The 18448-nt window shown below is 55.8% G+C and overlaps 1 protein-coding gene across 3 annotated transcripts in view; it reads right to left on the reverse strand.

Annotated features, from left to right (window-relative positions):
- trpm2 (transient receptor potential cation channel, subfamily M, member 2) overlaps window positions 1-18448 on the reverse strand; it is a 327556-nt gene that overhangs the window by 122959 nt on the left and 186149 nt on the right. The window lies entirely within an intron of this gene.

The following is an 18448-nucleotide window of genomic DNA, read 5'->3' on the forward strand; positions in this document are numbered from 1 at the left end:
AACAGTATCTTGTCCAACGCAGGCCGGGTGGGGCAGTCTGGTGGAAGGTTCTGTATGGAGCTGCTGATAGGCTCACTAGAGAGGGAGAGAGAGTCTCTGATTGGAGGAACAGCCAACACCTGCCTTGCTGGGGGTTTCCGCGCCTGGAAAGCGAAGGTACGTAGAACCACGGGGGAATGTCTTTTAATGGGAGAGTGGGGATGAGAGATTATCGGTCAGTGTGGGGGTAAATAATTGGGGGTGGGGTAAATAATTGGGGGTGGGGTAAATAATTGGGGGTGGGGAAATGATGAGAGGGTGGGGGGGAAATGATGAGAGGGTGGGGGGGAAATGATGAGAGGGTGGGGGGGAAATGATGAGAGGGTGGGGGGGAAATGATGAGAGGGTGGGGGGGAAATGATGAGAGGGTGGGGGGGAAATGATGAGGGGGGAATAATGAGGGGGAATGATGAGGGGGGGAATAATGAGGGGGGAATAATGAGAGGGGGAATAATGAGGGGGGTAATAATGAGAGGGGGAATAATGAGGGGGGAATAATGAGGGGGGTAATAATGAGAGGGGGGGAAATGATGAGGGGGGAATAATGAGAGGGGGAATAATGAGAGGGGGAATAATGAGAGGGGGAATAATGAGAGGGGGAATAATGAGAGGGGGAATAATGAGGGGGGTAATAATGAGAGGGGGAATAATGAGGGGGGATAATGAGGGGGGTAATAATGAGAGGGGGGAAAATGATGAGGGGGGAATAATGAGGGGGGGAATAATGAGGGGGGGAATAACGAGAGGGTGGGGGGGGAAATAACGAGAGGGTGGGGGGGGAAATAACGAGAGGGTGGGGGGGGGGAAATAACGAGAGGGTGGGGGGGGGAAATAACGAGAGGGTGGGGGGGGGAAATAACGAGAGGGTGGGGGGGGGAAATAACGAGAGGGTGGGGGAGGGAAATAACGAGAGGGTGGGGGGGGGAAATAACAAGAGGGTGGGGGGGGGAAATAACGAGAGGGTGGGGGGGGGAAATAACGAGAGGGTGGGGGGGGAAGTAACGAGAGGGTGGGGTGGGGAAATAACGAGAGGGTGGGGGGGGAAATAACGAGAGGGTGGGGGGGGAATAACGAGAGGGTGGGGGGGGGAAATAACGAGAGGGTGGGGGGAAATAGGGGGAGGGGAGAAATAGGGGAAAATAATGAAAAGGGGGAAATAATGAAGAGGGGGGAATAATGAGGGGCTGGGGGGGGGAGATAATGAGAAGGTGGGGGAGAAGATAATGAGAGGGTGGGGGGAGAAGATAATGAGAGGGTGGGGGGGGAATATCGAGAGGGTGGGGGAAATAGGGGAGGGGGAAATGGGGGAAAATAATGAAGAGGGGGAAATAATGAGGGGGTGGGGGGAGATAATGAGAGGGTGGGGGGCAGATAATGAGAGGGTGAGGGGGAGAAAATGAGAGGATGGGGGGGAGAAAATGAGAGGATGGGGGGGAGATAATGAGGGGGGGGAGATAATGAGAGGGTGGGGGGGGATATAATGAGAGGGTGGGGGGGGAGATAATGAGAGGGTGGGGGGGGAGATAATGAGAGGGTGGGGGGGGAGATAATGAGAGGGTGGGGGGGGAGATAATGAGAGGGTGGGGGGGGAGATAATGAGAGGGTGGGGGGAGATAATGAGAGGGTGGGGGGGAATAATGAGGGGGGGGAGATAATGAGAGGGTGGGGGGGGATATAATGAGAGGGTGGGGGGGGAGATAATGAGAGGGTGGGGGGGGAGATAATGAGAGGGTGGGGGGGGAGATAATGAGAGGGTGGGGGGGAGATAATGAGAGGGTGGGGGGGAGATAATGAGAAGGTGGGGGGGAGATAATGAGAGGGGGGGGGAGATAATGAGAGGGTGGGGGGGAGATAATGAGAGGGTGGGGGGGATATAATGAGAGGGTGGGGGGGAGATAATGAGAGGGGGGAAATAATGAGAGGGGTAATAATGAGAGGGGTAATAATGAGAGGGTGAGAGGGGGAATAATGAGAGGTGGGGCAATAATGAGAAGGGTAATAACGAGAGGGTGAGAGGGGGAAAAATGAAAGGGGGAGAGAGGGAATAATGAGAGTGGGGTGGAGCGAAATGAGGTGGAGAGAAATGAGGGGGGTGGAGATAAATAAGGAGGGGGTGGGGAGAAATGAGGGGGGTGGGGAGAAATGAGGGGGGTGGGGAGAAATGAGGGGGGTGGGGAGAAATGACGGGGGGTGGGCAGAAAAGATGGGGGTGCGAGGATGTGACAGGGTGTGACAGGAGGCAGGGGAGTGCAAGAGTGTGGGGGAGTGCGGGAGGGCACCTGGGCGCACGCAGGGGGAGTGCGGAAGTGTGACTGAGTGTGTGGGAGTGGGCAGTGAGAGTATGACAGTATGTGGGAATGGGCAGTGAGAGTGTGACAGTGTGTGCGAGTGGGCAGTGAGAGTGTGACTGAGTGTGTGGGAGTGGGCAGTGAGAGAGTGACTGATTGTGTGGGAGTGGGCAGTGAGAGTGTGACAGTGTGTGGGAGTGGGCAGTGAGAGTGTGACAGTGTGTGGGAGTGGGCACTGAGAGTGTGACAGTGTGTGGGAATGGGCAGTAAGAGTGTGACTGAGTGTGTGGGAGTGGGCAGTGAGAGTGTGACTGAGTGTATGGGAGTGGGCAGTGAGAGAGTGACTGATTGTGTGGGAGTGGGCAGTGAGAGTGTGACAGTATGTGGGAATGGGCAGTGAGACTGTGACTGAGTGTGTGGGAGTGGGCAGTGAGAGTGTGACTGAGTGTGTGGGAGAGGGCAGTGAGAGAGTGACTGATTGTGTGGGAGTGGGCAGTGAGAGTGTGACAGTGTGTGGGAGTGGGCAGTGAGAGTGTGACAGTGTGTGGGAGTGGGCACTGAGAGTGTGACAGTGTGTGGGAATGGGCAGTAAGAGTGTGACTGAGTGTGTGGGAGTGGGCAGTGAGAGTGTGACTGAGTGTATGGGAGTGGGCAGTGAGAGTGTGCCAGTGTGTGGGAGTGGGCAGTGAGAGTATGACAGTGTGTGGGAGTGGGCAGTGAGAGTATGACAGTGTGTGGGAGTGGGCAGTGAGAGTGTGACAGTGTGTGGGAGTGGGCAGTGAGAGTGTGACAGTGTGTGGGAGTGGGCAGTGAGAGTGTGACAGTGTGTGGGAGTGGGCAGTGAGGGTGTGACAGTGTGTGGGAGTGGGCAGTGAGAGTGTGACTGAGTGTGTGGGAGTGGGCAGTGAGAGAGTGACAGTGTGTGGGAGGGTCAGTGAGAGTGTGACAGTGTGTAGGAGTGGGCAGTGAGAGGGTGACTGAGTGCGTGGGAGTGGGCAGTGAGAGTGTGACAGTGTGTGGGAGTGGGCAGTGAGAGTGTGACAGTGTGTGGGAGTGTGCAGTGAGAGGGTGACTGAGTGTGTGGGAATGGGCAGTGAGAGTGTGACAGTGTGTGGGAGTGGGCAGTGAGAGTGTGACAGTGTGTGGGTGTGGGCAGTGAGAGTGTGACAGTGTGTGGGAGTGGGCAGTGAGAGTGTGACTGAGAGTGTGGGAGTGTGCAGTGAGAGTGTGACAGTGTGTGGGAGTGGGCAGTGAGAGTGTGACAGTGTGTGGGAGTGGGCAGTGAGAGTGTGACAGTGTGTGGGAGTGGGCAGTGAGAGTGTGACAGTGTGTGGGAGTGGGCAGTAAGAGTGTGACTGAGTGTGTGGGAGTGGGCAGTGAGAGTGTGACTGAGTGTGTGGGAGTGGGCAGTGAGAGTGTGACAGTGTGTGGGAGTGGGCAGTGAGAGTATGACAGTGTGTGGGAGTGGGCAGTGAGAGTGTGACAGTGTGTGGGAGTGGGAAGTGAGAGTGTGACAGTGTGTGGGAGTGGGCAGTGAGAGTGTGACAGTGTGTGGGAGTGGGAAGTGAGAGTGTGACAGTGTGTGGGAGTGGGCAGTGAGAGTGTGACAGTGTGTGGGAGTGGGCAGTGAGAGTGGGAAGGTGTGTGGGAGTGGGCAGTGAGATTGTGACAGTGTGTGGGAGTGGGCAGTGAGAGTGTGACAGTGTGTGGGAGTGGGCAGTGAGAGGGTGACAGTGTGTGGGAGTGGGCAGTGAGGGTGTGACAGTGTGTGGGAGTGGGTAGTGAGAGTGTGACAGTGTGTGGGAGTGGGCTGTGAGAGTGTGACTGAGTGTGGGAGTGGGCAGTGAGAGTGTGACTGAGTGTGTGGGAGTGGGCAGTGAGAGTGTGACAGTGTGTGGGAGTGGGCAGTGAGAGTGTGTGGGAGTGGGCAGGGAGAGTGTGACAGTGTGTGGGAGTGGGCAGTGAGAGTGTGACAGTGTGTGGGAGTGGGCAGTGAGAGTGTGTGGGAGTGGGCAGTGAGAGTGTGACAGTGTGTGGGAGTGGGCAGTGAGAGTGTGACATTGTGTGGGAGTGGGCAGTGAGAGTGTGACAGTGTGTGGGAGTGGGCAGTGAGAGTGTGACAGTGCGTGGGAGTGGGCAGTGAGAGTGTGACTGAGTGTGTGGGTGTGGGCAGTGAGAGTGTGACAGTGTGTGGGAGTGGGCAGTGAGAGTGTGACTGAGTGTGTGGGAGAGGGCAGTGAGAGTGTGACAGTGTGTGGGAGTGGGCAGTGAGAGTGTGACAGTGTGTGGGAGTGGGCATTGAGAGTGTGACAGTGTGTGGGAGTGGGCAGTGAGAGTATGACTGAGTGTGTGGGAGTGGGCAGTGAGAGTGTGACAGTGTGTGGGAGTGGGCAGTGAGAGTGTGACAGTGTGTGGGAGTGGGCAGTGAGAGTGTGACAGTGTGTGGGAGTGGGCAGTGAGAGTGTGACAGTGTGTGGGAGTGGGCAGTGAGAGTGTGACAGTGTGTGGGAGTGGGCAGTGAGAGTGTTACTGATTGTGTGGGAGTGGGCAGTGAGAGTGTGACAGTGTGTGGGAGTGGGCAGTGAGAGTGTGACAGTGTGTGGGAGTGGGCAGTGAGAGTGTGACAGTGTATGGGAGTGGGCAGTAAGAGTGTGACAGTGTGTGGGAGAGGGCAGTGAGACTGTGACTGAGTGTGTGGGAGTGGGCAGTGAGAGTGTGACTGAGTGTGTGGGTGTGGGCAGTGAGAGTGTGACAGTGTGTGGGAGTGGGCAGTGAGAGTGTGACAGTGTGTGGGAGTGGGCAGTGAGAGTGTGACAGTGTGTGGGAGTGGGCAGTGAGAGTGTGACAGTGTGTGGGAGTGGGCAGTGAGAGTGTGACAGTGTGTGGGTGTGGGCAGTGAGAGTGCGACAGTGTGTGGGAGTGGGCAGTGAGAGTGCGACAGTGTGTGGGAGTGGGCAGTTAGAGTGTGACAGTGTGTGGGAGTGGGCAGTGAGAGTGTGACAGTGTGTGGGAGTGGGCAGTGAGAGTGTGACAGTGTGTGGGAGTGGGCAGTGAGAGTGTGACTGAGTGTGTGGGAGTGGGCAGTGAGAATGTGACAGTGTGTGGGAGTCGGCAGTGAGAGTGTGACTGAGTGTGTGGGAGTCGGCAGTGAGAGGGTGACAGTGTGTGGGAGTGGGCAGTGAGAGGGTGACAGTGTGTGGGAGTTGGCAGTGAGAGCGTGACAGTGTGTGGGAGTGGGCAGTGAGAGGGTGACAGTGTGTGGGAGTTGGCAGTGAGAGTGTGACTGAGTGTGTGGGAGTGGGCAGTGAGAGTGTGACTGAGTGTGTGGGTGTGGGCAGTGAGAGTGTGACAGTGTGTGGGAGTGGGCAGTGAGAGTGTGACAGTGTGTGGGAGTGGGCAGTGAGAGTGTGACAGTGTGTGGGAGTGGGCAGTGAGAGTGTGACAGTGTGTGGGAGTGGGCAGTGAGAGTTTGACAATCTGTGCAAGTGGGCAGTGAGAGTGTGACTGAGTGTGGGAGTGGGCAGTGAGAGTGTGACATTGTGTGGGAGTGGGCAGTGAGAGTGTGACATTGTGTGGGAGTGGGCAGTGAGAGTGTGACATTGTGTGGGAGTGGGCAGTGAGAGTGTGACATTGTGTGGGAGTGGGCAGTGAGAGTGTGACATTGTGTGGGAGTGGGCAGTGAGAGTGTGACATTGTGTGGGAGTGGGCAGTGAGAGTGTGACAGTGTGTGGGAGTGTGCAGTGAGAGTGTGACATTGTGTGGGAGTGTGCAGTGAGAGTGTGACATTGTGTGGGAGTGGGCAGTGAGAGTGTGACATTGTGTGGGAGTGGGCAGTGAGAGTGTGACAGTGTGTGGGAGTGGGCAGTGAGAGTGTGACATTGTGTGGGAGTGGGCAGTGAGAGTGTGACATTGTGTGGGAGTGGGCAGTGAGAGTGTGACAGTGTGTGGGAGTGTGCAGTGAGAGTGTGACTGAGTGTGTGGGAGTGGGCAGTGAGAGTGTGACTGAGTGTGTGGGTGTGGGCAGTGAGAGTGTGACAGTGTGTGGGAGTGGGCAGTGAGAGTGTGACAGTGTGTGGGAGTGGGCAGTGAGAGTGTGACAGTGTGTGGGAGTGGGCAGTGAGAGTGTGACAGTGTGTGGGAGTGGGCAGTGAGAGTTTGACAATCTGTGCAAGTGGGCAGTGAGAGTGTGACTGAGTGTGGGAGTGGGCAGTGAGAGTGTGACATTGTGTGGGAGTGGGCAGTGAGAGTGTGACATTGTGTGGGAGTGGGCAGTGAGAGTGTGACATTGTGTGGGAGTGGGCAGTGAGAGTGTGACATTGTGTGGGAGTGGGCAGTGAGAGTGTGACATTGTGTGGGAGTGGGCAGTGAGAGTGTGACATTGTGTGGGAGTGGGCAGTGAGAGTGTGACAGTGTGTGGGAGTGTGCAGTGAGAGTGTGACATTGTGTGGGAGTGTGCAGTGAGAGTGTGACATTGTGTGGGAGTGGGCAGTGAGAGTGTGACATTGTGTGGGAGTGGGCAGTGAGAGTGTGACAGTGTGTGGGAGTGGGCAGTGAGAGTGTGACATTGTGTGGGAGTGGGCAGTGAGAGTGTGACATTGTGTGGGAGTGGGCAGTGAGAGTGTGACAGTGTGTGGGAGTGTGCAGTGAGAGTGTGACTGAGTGTGTGGGAGTGGGCAGTGAGAGTGTGACTGAGTGTGTGGGTGTGGGCAGTGAGAGTGTGACAGTGTGTGGGAGTGGGCAGTGAGAGTGTGACAGTGTGTGCTAGTGGGCAGTGAGAGTGTGACAGTGTGTGGGAGTGGGCAGTGAGAGTGTGACAGTGTGTGGGAGTGGGCAGTGAGAGTTTGACAGTGTGTGCAAGTGGGCAGTGAGAGTGTGACTGAGTGTGTGGGAGTGGGCAGTGAGAGTGTGACAGTGTGTGGGAGTGGGCAGTGAGAGTGTGACTGAGTATGTGGGAGTGGGCAGTGAGAGTGTGACAGTGTGTGGGAGTGGCCAGTGAGAGTGTGACAGTGTGTGGGAGTGGGCAGTGAGAGTTTGACAATCTGTGCAAGTGGGCAGTGAGAGTGTGACTGAGTGTGTGGGAGTGGGCAGTGAGAGTGTGACATTGTGTGGGAGTGGGCAGTGAGAGTGTGACAGTGTGTTGGAGTGGGCAGAGTGTGACGACGGTGTGTGGGAGTGGGCAGTGAGAGTGTGACATTGTGTGGGAGTGGGCAGTGAGAGTGTGACAGTGTCTGGGAGTGGGCTGTGAGAGTGTGACTGAGTGTGTGGGAGTGGGCAGTGAGAGTGTGACAGTGTGTGGGATTGGGCAGTGAGAGTGTGACAGTGTGTGGGAGTGGGCTGTGAGAGTGTGACATTGTGTGGGAGTGGGCAGTGAGAGTGTGACAGTGTGTGGGAGTGGGCAGTGAGAGTGTGACAGTGTGTGGGAGTGGGCAGTGAGAGTGTGAGAGTATGTGGGAGTGGGCAGTGAGAGTGTGACAGTGTGTGGGAGAGGGCACTGAGAGTGTGACTGAGTGTGTGGGAGTGGGCAGTGAGAGTGTGACGGTGTGTGGGAGTGGGCAATGAGAGTGTGACTGAGTGTGTGGGAGTCGGCAGTGAGAGTGTGACAGTGTGTGGGAGTGGGCAGTGAGCGGGTGACAGTGTGTGGGAGTGGGCAGTGAGAGTGTGACAGTGTGTGGGACTGGGCAGTGAGAGTGTGACAGTGTGTGGGAGTGGGCAGTGAGAGTGTGACAGTGTGTGGGAGTGTGCAGTGAGAGTGTGACTGAGTGTGTGGGAGTGGGCAGTGAGAGTGTGACTGAGTGTGTGGGTGTGGGCAGTGAGAGTGTGACAGTGTGTGGGAGTGGGCAGTGAGAGTGTGACAGTGTGTGGGAGTGGGCAGTGAGAGTGTGACAGTGTGTGGGAGTGGGCAGTGAGAGTGTGACAGTGTGTGAGAGTGGGCAGTGAGAGTGTGACAGTGGGTGGGAGTGTGCAGTGAGAGTGTGACAGTGTGTGGGAGTGTGCAGTGAGAGTGTGACAGTGTGTGGGAGTGGGCAGTGAGAGTTTGACAGTGTGTGCAAGTGGGCAGTGAGAGTGTGACTGAGTGTGTGGGAGTGGGCAGTGAGAGTGTGACAGTGTGTGGGAGTGGGCAGTGAGAGTGTGACAGTGTGTGGGAGTGGGCAGTGAGAGTGTGACAGTGTGTGGGAGTGGGCAGTGAGAGTATGACTGAGTGTGTGGGAGTGGGCAGTGAGAGTGTGACAGTGTGTGGGAGTGGGCAGTGAGAGTGTGACAGTGTGTGGGAGTGGGCAGTGAGAGTGTGACAGTGTGTGGGAGTGGGCAGTGAGAGTGTGACAGTGTGTGGGAGTGGGCAGTGAGAGTGTGACAGTGTGTGGGAGTGGGCAGTGAGAGTGTTACTGATTGTGTGGGAGTGGGCAGTGAGAGTGTGACAGTGTGTGGGAGTGGGCAGTGAGAGTGTGACAGTGTGTGGGAGTGGGCAGTGAGAGTGTGACAGTGTATGGGAGTGGGCAGTAAGAGTGTGACAGTGTGTGGGAGAGGGCAGTGAGACTGTGACTGAGTGTGTGGGAGTGGGCAGTGAGAGTGTGACTGAGTGTGTGGGTGTGGGCAGTGAGAGTGTGACAGTGTGTGGGAGTGGGCAGTGAGAGTGTGACAGTGTGTGGGAGTGGGCAGTGAGAGTGTGACAGTGTGTGGGAGTGGGCAGTGAGAGTGTGACAGTGTGTGGGAGTGGGCAGTGAGAGTGCGACAGTGTGTGGGAGTGGGCAGTTAGAGTGTGACAGTGTGTGGGAGTGGGCAGTGAGAGTGTGACAGTGTGTGGGAGTGGGCAGTTAGAGTGTGACAGTGTGTGGGAGTGGGCAGTGAGAGTGTGACAGTGTGTGGGAGTGGGCAGTGAGAGTGTGACAGTGTGTGGGAGTGGGCAGTGAGAGTGTGACTGAGTGTGTGGGAGTGGGCAGTGAGAATGTGACAGTGTGTGGGAGTCGGCAGTGAGAGTGTGACTGAGTGTGTGGGAGTCGGCAGTGAGAGTGTGACAGTGTGTGGGAGTGGGCAGTGAGAGGGTGACAGTGTGTGGGAGTGGGCAGTGAGAGGGTGACAGTGTGTGGGAGTGGGCAGTGAGAGTGTGACAGTGTGTGGGAGTGGGCAGTGAGAGTGTGACAGTGTGTGGGTGTGGGCAGTGAGAGTGTGACAGTGTGTGGGAGTGGGCAGTGAGAGTGCGACAGTGTGTGGGAGTGGGCAGTTAGAGTGTGACAGTGTGTGGGAGTGGGTAGTGAGAGTGTGACAGTGTGTGGGAGTGGGCAGTGAGAGTGTGACAGTGTGTGGGAGTGGGCAGTGAGAGTGTGACTGAGTGTGTGGGAGTGGGCAGTGAGAATGTGACAGTGTGTGGGAGTGGGCAGTGAGAGTGTGACTGAGTGTGTGGGAGTCGGCAGTGAGAGTGTGACAGTGTGTGCGAGTGGGCAGTGAGAGGGTGACAGTGTGTGGGAGTGGGCAGTGAGAGGGTGACAGTGTGTGGGAGTGGGCAGTGAGAGGGTGACAGTGTGTGGGAGTTGGCAGTGAGAGGGTGACAGTGTGTGGGAGTGGGCAGTGAGAGGATGACAGTGTGTGGGAGTTGGCAGTGAGAGTGTGACTGAGTGTGTGGGAGTGGGCAGTGAGAGTGTGACTGAGTGTGTGGGTGTGGGCAGTGAGAGTGTGACAGTGTGTGGGAGTGGGCAGTGAGAGTGTGACAGTGTGTGGGAGAGGGCAGTGAGAGTGTGACTGAGTGTGTGGGAGTGGGCAGTGAGAGTGTGACTGAGTGTGTGGGTGTGGGCAGTGAGAGTGTGACAGTGTGTGGGAGTGGGCAGTGAGAGTGTGACAGTGTGTGGGAGTGGGCAGTGAGAGTGTGACAGTGTGTGGGAGTGGGCAGTGAGAGTGTGACAGTGTGTGGGAGTGGGCAGTGAGAGTTTGACAATCTGTGCAAGTGGGCAGTGAGAGTGTGACTGAGTGTGGGAGTGTGCCGTGAGAGTGTGACATTGTGTGGGAGTGGGCAGTGAGAGTGTGACATTGTGTGGGAGTGGGCAGTGAGAGTGTGACAGTGTGTGGGAGTGTGCAGTGAGAGTGTGACTGAGTGTGTGGGAGTGGGCAGTGAGAGTGTGACTGAGTGTGTGGGTGTGGGCAGTGAGAGTGTGACAGTGTGTGGGAGTGGGCAGTGAGAGTGTGACAGTGTGTGGGAGTGGGCAGTGAGAGTGTGACAGTGTGTGGGAGTGGGCAGTGAGAGTGTGACAGTGTGTGGGAGTGGGCAGTGAGAGTTTGACAGTGTGTGCTAGTGGGCAGTGAGAGTGTGACAGTGTGTGGGAGTGGGCAGTGAGAGTGTGACAGTGTGTGGGAGTGGGCAGTGAGAGTTTGACAGTGTGTGCAAGTGGGCAGTGAGAGTGTGACTGAGTGTGTGGGAGTGGGCAGTGAGAGTGTGACAGTGTGTGGGAGTGGGCAGTGAGAGTGTGACTGAGTGTGTGGGAGTGGGCAGTGAGAGTGTGACAGTGTGTGGGAGTGGCCAGTGAGAGTGTGACAGTGTGTGGGAGTGGGCAGTGAGAGTTTGACAATCTGTGCAAGTGGGCAGTGAGAGTGTGACTGAGTGTGTGGGAGTGGGCAGTGAGAGTGTGACATTGTGTGGGAGTGGGCAGTGAGAGTGTGACAGTGTGTTGGAGTGGGCAGAGTGTGACGACGGTGTGTGGGAGTGGGCAGTGAGAGTGTGACATTGTGTGGGAGTGGGCAGTGAGAGTGTGACAGTGTCTGGGAGTGGGCTGTGAGAGTGTGACTGAGTGTGTGGGAGTGGGCAGTGAGAGTGTGACAGTGTGTGGGAGTGGGCAGTGAGAGTGTGACAGTGTGTGGGAGTGGGCAGTGAGAGTGTGACAGTGTGTGGGAGTGGGCTGTGAGAGTGTGACATTGTGTGGGAGTGGGCAGTGAGAGTGTGACAGTGTGTGGGAGTGGGCAGTGAGAGTGTGACAGTGTGTGGGAGTGGGCAGTGAGAGTGTGACAGTGTGTGGGAGTGGGCAGTGAGAGTGTTACTGATTGTGTGTGAGTGGGCAGTGAGAGTGTGACTGAGTGTGTGGGAGTGGGCAGTGAGAGTGTGACAGTGTGTGGGAGTGGGCAGTGAGAGTGTGACAGTGTGTGGGTGTGGGCAGTGAGAGTGTGACAGTGTGTGGGAGTGGGCTTTGAGAGTGTGACAGTGTGTGGGAGTGGGTAGTGAGAGTGTGACTGAGTGTGTGGGAGTGGGCAATGAGAGTGTGACAGTGTGTGGGAGTGGGCAGTGAGAGTGTGACTGAGTGTGTGGGAGTGGGCAGTGAGAGTGTGTCAGTGTGTGGGAGTGGGCAGTGAGAGTGTGACAGTGTGTGGGAGTGGGCAGTGAGAGTGTGACAGTGTGTGGGAGTGGGCAGTGAGAGTGTGACAGTGTGTGGGAGTGGGCAGTGAGAGTGTGAGAGTATGTGGGAGTGGGCAGTGAGAGTGTGACAGTGTGTGGGAGAGGGCACTGAGAGTGTGACTGAGTGTGTGGGAGTGGGCAGTGAGAGTGTGACAGTGTGTGGGAGTGGGCAGTGAGAGTGTGAGAGTATGTGGGAGTGGGCAGTGAGAGTGTGACAGTGTGTGGGAGAGGGCACTGAGAGTGTGACTGAGTGTGTGGGAGTGGGCAGTGAGAGTGTGACGGTGTGTGGGAGTGGGCAATGAGAGTGTGACTGAGTGTGTGGGAGTCGGCAGTGAGAGTGTGACAGTGTGTGGGAGTGGGCAGTGAGCGGGTGACAGTGTGTGGGAGTGGGCAGTGAGAGTGTGACAGTGTGTGGGAGTGGGCAGTGAGAGTGTGACAGTGTGTGGGAGTGGGCAGTGAGAGTGTGACAGTGTGTGGGAGTGTGCAGTAAGAGTGTGACTGAGTGTGTGGGAGTGGGCAGTGAGAGTGTGACTGAGTGTGTGGGTGTGGGCAGTGAGAGTGTGACAGTGTGTGGGAGTGGGCAGTGAGAGTGTGACAGTGTGTGGGAGTGGGCAGTGAGAGTGTGACAGTGTGTGGGAGTGGGCAGTGAGAGTGTGACAGTGTGTGAGAGTGGGCAGTGAGAGTGTGACAGTGTGTGGGAGTGTGCAGTGAGAGTGTGACAGTGTGTGGGAGTGTGCAGTGAGAGTGTGACAGTGTGTGGGAGTGGGCAGTGAGAGTTTGACAGTGTGTGCGAGTGGGCAGTGAGAGTGTGACTGAGTGTGTGGGAGTGGGCAGTGAGAGTGTGACAGTGTGTGGGAGTGGGCAGTGAGAGTGTGACAGTGTGTGGGAGTGGGCAGTGAGAGTGTGACAGTGTGTGGGAATGGGCAGTGAGAGTGTGACAGTGTGTGGGAATGGGCAGTGAGAGTGTGACAGTGTGTGGGAGTGGGCAGTGAGAATGTGACAGTGTGTGGGAGTGGGCAGTGAGAGTGTGACAGTGTGTGGGAGTGGGCAGTGAGAGTGTGACAGTGTGTGGGAGTGGGCAGTGAGAGTGTGACTGAGTGTGTGGGAGTGGGCAGTGAGAGTGTGACAGTGTGTGGGAGTGGGCAGTGAGAGTGTGACAGTGTGTGGGAGTGGGCAGTGAGAGTGTGACTGAGTGTGTGGGAGTGGGCAGTGAGAGTGTGACAGTGTGTGCGAGTGGGCAGTGAGAGTGTGACAGTGTGTGGGAGTGGGCAGTGAGAGTGTGACATTGTGTGGGAGTGTGCAGTGAGAGTGTGACTGAGTGTGTGGGAGTGGGCAGTGAGAGTGTGACAGTGTGTGGGAGTGGGCAGTGAGAGTGTGACAGTGTGTGGGAGTGGGCAGTGAGAGTGTGACAGTGTGTGGGAGTGGGCAGTGAGAGTGTGACAGTGTGTGGGAGTGGGCAGTGAGATTGTGACTGAGTGTGTGGGAGTGGGCAGTGAGAGTGTGACTGAGTGTTTGGGAGTGGGCAGTGAGAATGTGACAGTGTGTGGGAGTGGGCAGTGAGAGTGTGACTGAGTATGTGGGTGTGGGCAGTGAGAGTGTGACAGTGTGTGGGTGTGGGCAGTGAGAGTGTGACAGTGTGTGGGAGTGGGCAGTGAGAGTGTGACAGTGTGTGGGAGTGGGCAGTGAGAGTGTGACAGTGTGTGGGAGTGGGCAGTGAGAGTGTTACTGAGTGTGTGGGAGTGGGCAGTGAGAGTGTTGCAGTGTGTGGGAGTGGGCTGTGAGAGTGTGACTGAGTGTGTGGGAGTGGGCAGTGAGAGTGTGACAGTGTGTGGGAGTGGGCAGTGAGAGTGTGACAGTGTGTGGGAGTGGGCAGTGAGAGTGTGACAGTGTGTGGGAGTGGGCAGTGAGAGTGTTACTGATTGTGTGTGAGTGGGCAGTGAGAGTGTGACAGTGTGTGGGAGTGGGCAGTGAGAGTGTGACAGTGTGTGGGTGTGGGCAGTGAGAGTGTGACAGTGTGTGGGAGTGGGCAGTGAGAGTGTGACAGTGTGTGGGAGTGGGCAGTGAGAGTGTGACAGTGTGTGGGTGTGGGCAGTGAGAGTGTGACAGTGTGTGGGAGTGGGCAGTGAGAGTGTGACAGTGTGTGCGAGTGGGTAGTGAGAGTGTGACTGAGTGTGTGGGAGTGGGCAGTGAGAGTGTGACAGTGTGTGGGAGTGGGCAGTGAGAGTGTGACTGAGTGTGTGGGAGTGGGCAGTGAGAGTGTGTCAGTGTGTGGGAGTGGGCAGTGAGAGTGTGACAGTGTGTGGGAGTGGGCAGTGAGAGTGTGACAGTGTGTGGGAGTGGGCAGTGAGAGTGTGACAGTGTGTGGGAGTGGGCAGTGAGAGTGTGACAGTGTGTGGGAGTGGGCAGTGAGAGTGTGACAGTGTGTGGGAGTGGGCAGTGAGAGTGTGACTGAGTGTGTGGGAGTGGGCAGTGAGAGTGTGACTGAGTGTGTGGGTGTGGGCAGTGAGAGTGTGACAGTGTGTGGGAGTGGGCAGTGAGAGTGTGACTGAGTGTGTGGGAGTGGGCAGTGAGAGTGTGACAGTGTGTGGGAGTGGGCAGTGAGAGTGTGACAGTGTGTGGGAGTGGGCAGTGAGAGTGTGACATTGTGTGGGAGTGGGCAGTGAGAGTGTGACAGTGTGTGGGAGTGTGCAGTAAGAGTGTGACAGTGTGTGGGAGTGGGCAGTGAGAGTGTGACTGAGTGTGTGGGAGTGGGCAGTGAGAGTGTGACAGTGTGTGGGAGTGGGCAGTGAGAGTGTGACAGTGTGTGGGAGTGGGCAGTGAGAGTGTGACAGTGTGTGTGAGTGGGCTGTGAGAGTGTGACAGTGTGTGGGAGTGGGCAGTGAGAGTGTGACAGTGTGTGTGAGTGGGCTGTGAGAGTGTGACAGTGTATGGGAGTGGGCAGTGAGAGTGTGACAGTGTGTGGGAGTGGGCAGTGAGAGTGTGACTGAGTGTGTGGGAGTGGGCAGTGAGAGTGTGACTGTGTGTGGGAGTGGGCAGTGAGAGTGTGACAGTGTGTGGGAGTGGGCAGTGAGAGTGTGACAGTGTGTGGGAGTGGGCAGTGAGAGTGTGACTGAGTGTGTGGGAGTGGGCAGTGAGAGTATGACAGTGTGTGGGAGTGGGCAGTGAGAGTGTGACCGAGTGTGTGGGAGTGGGCAGTGAGAGTGTGACAGTGTGTGGGAGTGGGCAGTGAGAGTGTGACAGTGTGTGGGAGTGGGCAGTGAGAGTGTGACTGAGTGTGGGAGTGGGCAGTGAGAGTATGACAGTGTGTGGGAGTGGGCAGTGAGAGTGTGACTGAGTGTGGGAGTGGGCAGTGAGAGTGTGACGGTGTGTGGGAGTGGGCAGTGTGAGTGTGACAGTGTGTGGGAGTGGGCAGTGAGAGTGTGACAGTGTGTGGGAGTGGGCAGTGAGAGTGTGACTGAGTGTGTGGGAGTGGGCAGTGAGAGTGTGACAGTGTGTGGGAGTGGGCAGTGAGAGTGTGACAGTGTGTGGGAGTGGGCAGTGAGAGTGTGACTGAGTGTGTGGGAGTGGGCAGTGAGAGTATGACAGTGTGTGGGAGTGGGCAGTGAGAGTGTGACTGAGTGTGTGGGAGTGGGCAGTGAGAGTGTGACAGTGTGTGGGAGTGGGCAGTGAGAGTGTGACTGAGTGTGTGGGAGTGGGCAGTGAGAGTGTGACAGTGTGTGGGAGTGGGCAGTGAGAGTGTGACAGTGTGTGGGAGTGGGCAGTGAGAGTGTGACAGTGTGTGGGAGTGGGCAGTGAGAGTGTGACAGTGTGTGGGAGTGTGCAGTGAGAGTGTGACATTGTGTGGGAGTGGGCAGTGAGAGTGTGACAGTGTGTGGGAGTGGGCAGTGAAAGTGTGACAGTGTGTGGGAGTGGGCAGTGAGAGTGTGATTGAGTGTGTGGGAGTGGGCAGTGAGAGTGTGACAGTGTGTGGGAGTGGGCAGTGAGAGTGTGACAGTGTGTGGGAGTGGGCTGTGAGAGGGTGACAGTGTGTGGGAGTGGGCAATGAGAGTGTGACTGAGTGTGTGGGAGTGGGCAGTGAGAGTGTGACAGTGTGTGAGAATGGGCAGTGAGAGTATGACCGTGTGTGGGAGTGGGCAGTGAGAGTGTGACTGAGTGTGTGGGAGTGGGCAGTGAGAGTGTGACAGTGTGTGGGAGTGTGCAGTGAGAGTGTGACTGAGTGTGTGGGAGTGGGCAGTGAGAGTGTGACAGTGTGTGGGAGTGGGCAGTGAGAGTGTGACAGTGAGTGGGAGTGGGCAGTGAGAGTGTGACAGTGTGTGGGAGTGGGCAGTGCGAGTGTGACAGTGTGTGGGAGTGGGCAGTGAGAGTGTGACAGTGTGTGGGAGTGGGCAGTGAGAGTGTGACAGTGTGTGGGAGTGGGCAGTGAGAGTGTGACAGTGTGTGGGAGTGGGCAGTGAGAGTGTGACAGTGTGTGGGAGTGGGCAGTGAGAGTGTGACTGAGTGTGTGGGTGTGGGCAGTGAGAGTGTGACTGAGTGTGTGGGTGTGGGCTGTGAGAGTGTGACAGTGTGTGGGAGTGGGCAGTGAGAGTGTGACTCAGTTTGTTGGAGTGGGCAGTGAGAGTGTGACAGTGAGTGGGAGTGGGCAGTGAGACTGTGACTGAGTGTGTGAGAGTGGGCTGAGAGTGTGACTGAGTGTGTGGCGGGGGATGGTGAGTGTGACTGAGTGTGTGGGCGGCGACTGTGAGTGTGACTGACTGTGTGGCAGTGGGAAGTGCAAGTCTGCCTGGCAACCAATTTCAGGCTTCGCACTCACTCTTAGCACCACACACCAACACATTCACACACTCCCACTCACAGTGGTTGAGGGTCAGTGAATAAGCACCGAGACTGGTCATGACCGGACACACACACACTGACCTCTCTCACTCTGGTCATTTTCATTAAACACTATTATTTTTAAATTAACAATTTATTGCTATGACATTGCTGTACTTTTGCTCAGCAAATGTTTCTTTCCTCAGCTGTTTTTTTGGAATTCTGTTTGTTGTTGTGCCAAACCCTATCTTTCTGAAATTTACTCATCGGACCCTTGAGTGAGAAAAATATGCAAGTGTGGCACCTCGGAACGAAAAGTTTGGACAAGCTTGGATTATAGTAACAGGTGTCTTATTCCATGTCATCAGTGTATTATTCTGCTGTTAATTTGCATGTTCAAGTTGTACTGTCCCTTTAAGACCATAGTTTCAAGGACTGAAAATATGCACAGCCTGAGGTCACTTTTTAAAAATTAATTCTCAGCATGTGGATGCCGCTGGGAAGCCAGTGCACCACCAGTTGCAATGAGAAGGAGCTGGTGGGTTTCTTCTTGAACCACTGATAGCAGTTTGATATAGCTTGCTGGGCTATTTCAGAGACAGTTAAAGTCAACCATGTTGGTGTGCGGACTGGTGTCACATTTAGGCCAGACTGGATAAGGACAGAAAGTTTTGTTAGTGAACCAGTTAGGTTTTTATGAAATTCAAACAGCTTCATGGTTACTTTTACAAATACCAACTTTTTATTTCTGGATTTCTTAAAACTGATTTCAAATTCTCAAACTGCCAAGGTGGGATTTGACTGCATGTTCACAGGATACAGTCACTGTATCTCACTTGCCTAGAGAATTACTTAGAAATTACAAAATGGCAAAAGCTGTTCAGTCCAACCAGTCTGTGATAGTGTTTATCCTGCACATGAGCAGGACCCTAATCCCATGTGCCCAGTTTGATCCCATATTCCTTTTTCCACCTATCTAACTACTTCTTAAATATTGACATAGTCTATTCTTCATTCACTAAATCATTCCACTGTCTCACAATCCTCTGTTTAATAACATTTTCTCCAGATCTCCAGCCACAGCCTGTTGCATTTAATCTTAAATCGATGTCCCCTCATTATAGACCCTCAAACACTGGGAACTCTCTGGCCATAATTTTACGCTACCCTGCCCCTGTTCAATTCTGAGGCAGCAGGCCGGGCAAGGGGGGACCGTGAAATTGCATGGACGGGATTCCCTCCAGGTTCCCGCCCACCCCAACCTGGTCACGATTTTATGCTGGGGCGGGCAGTGCCTTGGTCGGGAAACCTGCCTTTGCCCCAATTAAGACCCTTAACTAGCCACTTAACGGCCTCAATTTTTAGGCTGGCAGGTGGGAGAGAGATCAGGGAGACCCGAAATTGAACAGAGCTGGACCTTGGGCAGGAAGGGGGGTAGTGCGCCTCCGTTAGAAGCCCCCTTCCAACAAGGGGCACCCTCCCCTTAGGGCCCAGTGACCTCTAGACCTCCCTTCCCTCCCCCACCTTCACCCCGCCTCCCGACTCCGATCGACCATTGTGACCCCCCGTGCCTTCTCTACCAACCACCCCCTTGACCCCTGCCACTTACCTCTCCCACAGTTCCCGGAACTTATTTCCAGGCAGCTAGCTGCAGGTCCCCTTCCAGCCTCTGCAGCGCTGATCCTGGAATGAATAGAGAGCTGTCGGTCAATCTAATTGGCCAGCAGTTCTTCAAGGTGGGATGTCCTCCCGGTGATGGGCGGAAGTCCCTCCTTCAATGCTTGTTAGAGCGTGAAATGGCATTGGGACTGTTGGAGTCAGCAGGGATATGTTCCTGAAAATTCTGGCCTCTATGTCCATCTCTTTTTATCCCTTCACAATTTTAACACCTCTACCAGATTGTACTCTTCTATCCTAATGAAAACACCCACCATTT

This window comes from Cetorhinus maximus, chromosome 11 (genome assembly GCF_964194155.1).
Source record: "Cetorhinus maximus chromosome 11, sCetMax3.hap1.1, whole genome shotgun sequence".
Taxonomy (NCBI): domain Eukaryota; kingdom Metazoa; phylum Chordata; class Chondrichthyes; order Lamniformes; family Cetorhinidae; genus Cetorhinus; species Cetorhinus maximus.